Genomic DNA, 5,235 nt, shown 5'->3' on the forward strand with positions numbered 1-5,235 from the left:
CTTAGAACACCTTAAACTCATTACTTAGGGTATAAACATAAATTTAAGGACCAAGCACATGCTTCGACCATAAACACCTATTCATGGGGAGTAAACTCATTTTAAGGTGTTAGTTTGCCCCTAAACACCTCCAAAAAGCTTAGAAATGAGTCTAGAAGCAACCACAATCAAGTTAAGAGCCTTAAGCATGCTAAAACTACCCCCCATAGAAGTTTACGGCCATAAACCCCTCAAGAATGGGTTCTTAGGCGGTAAACTCCTAAAACATGGTCAAATGGTGCCTTAAACTCATTCCATGGCTTGTAGAATTAACTAGAAACACATGTAAGGACCTAGGACCACCAAAACAACAATGGAATGTGTGTGGGGGAGTTTACGGCCGTAAACTCTTAGTTTACTGCCGTAAACTCCATTAGATGCTCCATATGTTGGTTTAATCCATTCCTATGCCCTAGATTTGATTCTAGCCAATTTTCCCAAGTGATATAAGACCATTTAGCACCATAAAACACCCCACCATGAGTTTACGGCCGTAAACTCATGTGGAGTGGGTCATTAGGGCCGTAAAACCTTTTATGAGTTTACTCTTGAAGGGTAAACTCCATATCCAAGTCATATACGTCCCTAGATGTCACCCGGGTCACTCCAAACACTTAGTTTGAAGTGTTTTCGCATCTTGGAGTGTATAATCTTATCTAAGTAGTGGTTCAAAGTCTAATTAGATACAATTGTGTATCATTCACATTACATATGAACAACGTGCATTTTCAAGCCTTGAACTGACGTTTAGCATCCTAGCCGATACATTCCTCGTCCGGTGAGTTCATACCCCTACGCCTTTTTTCGTGTTTTTCAATGTTTTCAGGGGTGGGGGATACAAGCAAAATTATAAATGTTTTCAAAACATAAAAGTGATGTATTTTCTATAAATATCTAGCTAACTTTTAGATATCTTTAACCCTTATGTATTATGTTGAGCATAAGGGATGTTTTATCGATTATAACTACATGGATTTCAGTAAAGGAAATAATCAAATCAATCAAATTATTATGGGTATAATTTGGGATCTTTAGTTCTTGTTTTACGAGCACATATTTATGTAAAATAAATAGATAAACTATGTCTAATTCAGTTTATCTCTGTTTAATTTAGAGTAGTATGCCAGATAATTTCATTGTATTAAACTGTTTAAATTGTATTATGTTTCAAAATGATTAGTAGGTTTGATAACATCTGAGAACACCGTGAATAATTTGATACTAGCTTGTGAGATTCGTCATTACTAAACCCTTTGGGTTATCAGTAAATCCTCCCCGGAAGTGTAACCAGAGTCTCCTGGAGGGAGAGCGTGGAATTTGTGAATAGATCTATTCGGGACTGACAATCCCACACCTTAACTGCTAGCTACAGTTAGGCAGGCACGCCTGGGGTGACAGATTCTGGAAATCGTCTGACGTCTGACGAATGTCAAGGAGGTCTCGATGTCGCATTAGCATGGTTACCCAACTCACAATACGTATTAATATAAATTTATTCACGAATTTGATTTTATATCTATTTTCTATCTATGGTATCTATATCTAGTACAGGATGGTAATCCCATGGTTATGAATCTATATCTAGAACGGGATGGTAATCCCATGGTTTTGAATCTATATCCACTACGGGATGGTAATCCCATGGTTTTGAATCTATATCTAGTACGGGATGGTAATCCCGTGTTTTTGAATCTATATCTAGTAAGGGATGGTAATCCCATGATTTTGAATCTAAATCTAGTATGGGATGGTAGTCCCATGGTTTTCAATCTATATCTATCTATAGTTTTGTGTATATCAAAGTATCTTATACCTAGTACGGGATAGTATTCCCATGGTTTTATATCTAGTACGGGACGACAATCCCATGACTTTCAATCTATAGTTTTTTTGTATCAAGGCTATCTTATATCTAGTACGGGATAGTAATCCCATGATTTTCAAAATATAGTTTTACGTATTAAACTATACACTGTTGTATTTAACGGGAATTCAGAACATTAACTAAACTTAACTTTTAGAAAAATAAGGGTTTTTCCTGGGATAACTGAACAGTCCTTAACTAGACCTAGTAACTAAACGGATGAGTAAGATGATCGTGTGACAACCCGAAGTTTGTTCCGTCCTCGTAACCCATTCCGTCATTAAAAATTTGTCGTCTTGAATTATTTCCGTTTCGTTTGTAAATTACGTCATTAATTTTGAGTTTGCCATTATGACTTAATTAGTATCCAAACACGTTAGAAACTCATGGAAACGCCCCAAATTATTATTTGGAAACATAATTGTTTTATTCCGTCGAGTTATAAAATAATTAAATCGGGTACGACCAAAAGCCTCGCTTAACGTCAGTATTGGGTAGAATCCCACCGTGTCTCAAACTTTGAGCATGTATAAAGTTGAGAAAGCCTCATTTGAATCCTTTTCACTCTCTCTCTACTTTCTCTCTTTACTCTCTCTCTCTCTCTAAAATCCGATATTGAGCCAAAATCATCCAAAACAAGCTTCAAATCATCAAGGTAACTATCCTAGCTCCTAGTATAACATCCTTAGCCTTCAAATTCGTGGTTAATCTATGAAATAGGACCATTAGCATGAGTTTACGCTCCTACAACATCCCTAGGCTGTGAACTCACATAAATGGGATTTGAGCCTTAAACTCATTCCATGGCTTGTAGAATTAACTAGAAACACATGTAAGGACCTAGGACCACCAAAACAACAATGGAATGTGTGTGGGGGAGTTTACGGCCGTAAACTCTTAGTTTACTGCCGTAAACTCCATTAGATGCTCCATATGTTGGTTTAATCCATTCCTATGCCCTAGATTTGATTCTAGCCAATTTTCCCAAGTGATATAAGACCATTTAGCACCATAAAACACCCCACCATGAGTTTACGGCCGTAAACTCATGTGGAGTGGGTCATTAGGGCCGTAAAACCTTTTATGAGTTTACTCTTGAAGGGTAAACTCCATATCCAAGTCATATACGTCCCTAGATGTCACCCGGGTCACTCCAAACACTTAGTTTGAAGTGTTTTCGCATCTTGGAGTGTATAATCTTATCTAAGTAGTGGTTCAAAGTCTAATTAGATACAATTGTGTATCATTCACATTACATACGAAGCACGTGCATTTTCAAGCGTTGAACTGACGTTTAGCATCCTAGCCGATACATTCCTTGTCCGGTGAGTTCATACCCCTACGCCTTTTTTCGTGTTTTTCAATATTTTCAGGGGTGGGGGATAGAAGCAAAATTATAAATGTTTTCAAAACATAAAAGTGATGTATTTTCTATAAATATCTGGCTAACTTTTAGATATCTTTAACCCTTATGTATTATGTTGAGCATAAGGGATGTTTCATCGATTATAACTACATGGATTTCAGTAAAGGAAATAATCAAATCAATCAAATTATTATGGGAATAATTTGGGATCTTTAGTTCTTGTTTTACGAGCACATATTTATGTAAAATAAATAGATAAACTATGTCTAATTCAGTTTATCTCTGTTTAATTTAGAGTAGTATGCCAGATAATTTCATTGTATTAAACTGTTTATATTGTATTATGTTTCAAAACAATTAGTATGTTTGATAACGTCTGAGAACACCGTGAATAATTTGATACTAGCTTGGGAGATTCATCATCACTAAACCCTTTGGGTTATCAGTAAATCCTCCCCGGAAGTGTAACCAGAGTCTCCTGGAGGGAGAGCGTGGAATTTGTGAATAGATCTATTCGGGACTGACAATCCCACACCTTAACTTGGCAAATTGAAATGGACATATTATAGCAAAAGACTGGTTTAGTCTTTATGTGAGACATCATGAATCGTGTCCCATATGCTTCGGATATAGGATCGATTACATGTGCTATATTCATCTTTTCTAAAATTTTCCAAATGCCTAGGGCATTAAGAAGGGAAAAGGTTTAGAACTGGATATGACTAAAAGGATTAAAGAATTGTGGAGGACAATCTAAGGTTTACCAAAGATTGGTTGCTCAAGGACAGTTGGAAGTATAATGATAATTCTGGAAGGACCATATTGACATAGTATGTAAGGAGGCAACGCTTGTTCAGAAGTGATAGTTAAAATGGAATCTGGAAATGTTTCAAAGTTAGAATTTTCAATCTGTTTAAGATTAGGAAACTTAATGCAAGAAGGATGTTTCCAAGGAGCTGATCTCCTTTGGAATACTCTGTAATGATTCTTGTCAAGTCTTTCTGACTTTGTGCATAATCATTACAAGAGGATCAATGCATATAAGTTTAGAATCCAACAGATTTCAGTAAATGACATAAATTTGGAATTCTTGTATTTGCAGTAAGGATTTGGGAGTGTGTAAAGAGAGTCATTGAAGTTATGTTCAATGGATCTAGTTCACAAAGTAAAGATCATAGACAAACATAGTATGCATACTTGGTGTATGGCATGACTAGTGTTTAGAAAACATAGTGTACATGCTTGGAGCATGGGACAACTATTGTTTTAAATTCAAGAATAAAGTTGATAGCTGAAACAGTATACAATGAATAATGTGTAATCATATGGTGATAAATAAAAGGTGTTTTATTTATGTTCATAAGTTTTGATACCATATTGGATTCAATTATTATTGTGTTTCACTTTGCATGTTTTGACTTCCCGAATAAACTGGGTTATTCTTCCGGAATTACTAAGTTATTCAAACCATCCACAGTCGGTCATATGTTGGAAGTAGATATGAATTAAGACTGTCATGAGTTGGCTTGTAGAGGTCTAAGGTGTTGGACAAAGGGCTACAACACTCATGAGTGCTCATAAGTTCTGAGTATTGGATTCAACCCGTGCTCATTGGAATCACTTCATGGATTTTATCACGAGTGATCATGAGACGATAATATCTTATATTCTTCAAACCTAGAGATATGAGTTTTTACTATGAGTTGATAGTACATTGATTGCACGAAAACGCATTTGGTAACTTGGTGCTATAAAACGTGTCTTTGTGTATGATTCAACAAGTAGTAGAACAAGCCATATGAGTCGAAGTTTATCCATTCCTTTTACCTTCGGGATAAATGCGATATATGTGGGACCCTCGATGATTTGATGATGACAAATGGAAGTGCTCGGCCGGGCCAGGACTGATTTGATTTGTTCAATTAGTCAGTCGTCATAAATCGGAAATTGGGAAACAACAAATGGA

Source organism: Lactuca serriola, chromosome 8, assembly GCF_051521515.1.
Source record: "Lactuca serriola cultivar US96UC23 chromosome 8, Lser_US96UC23_V15, whole genome shotgun sequence".
Taxonomy (NCBI): domain Eukaryota; kingdom Viridiplantae; phylum Streptophyta; class Magnoliopsida; order Asterales; family Asteraceae; genus Lactuca; species Lactuca serriola.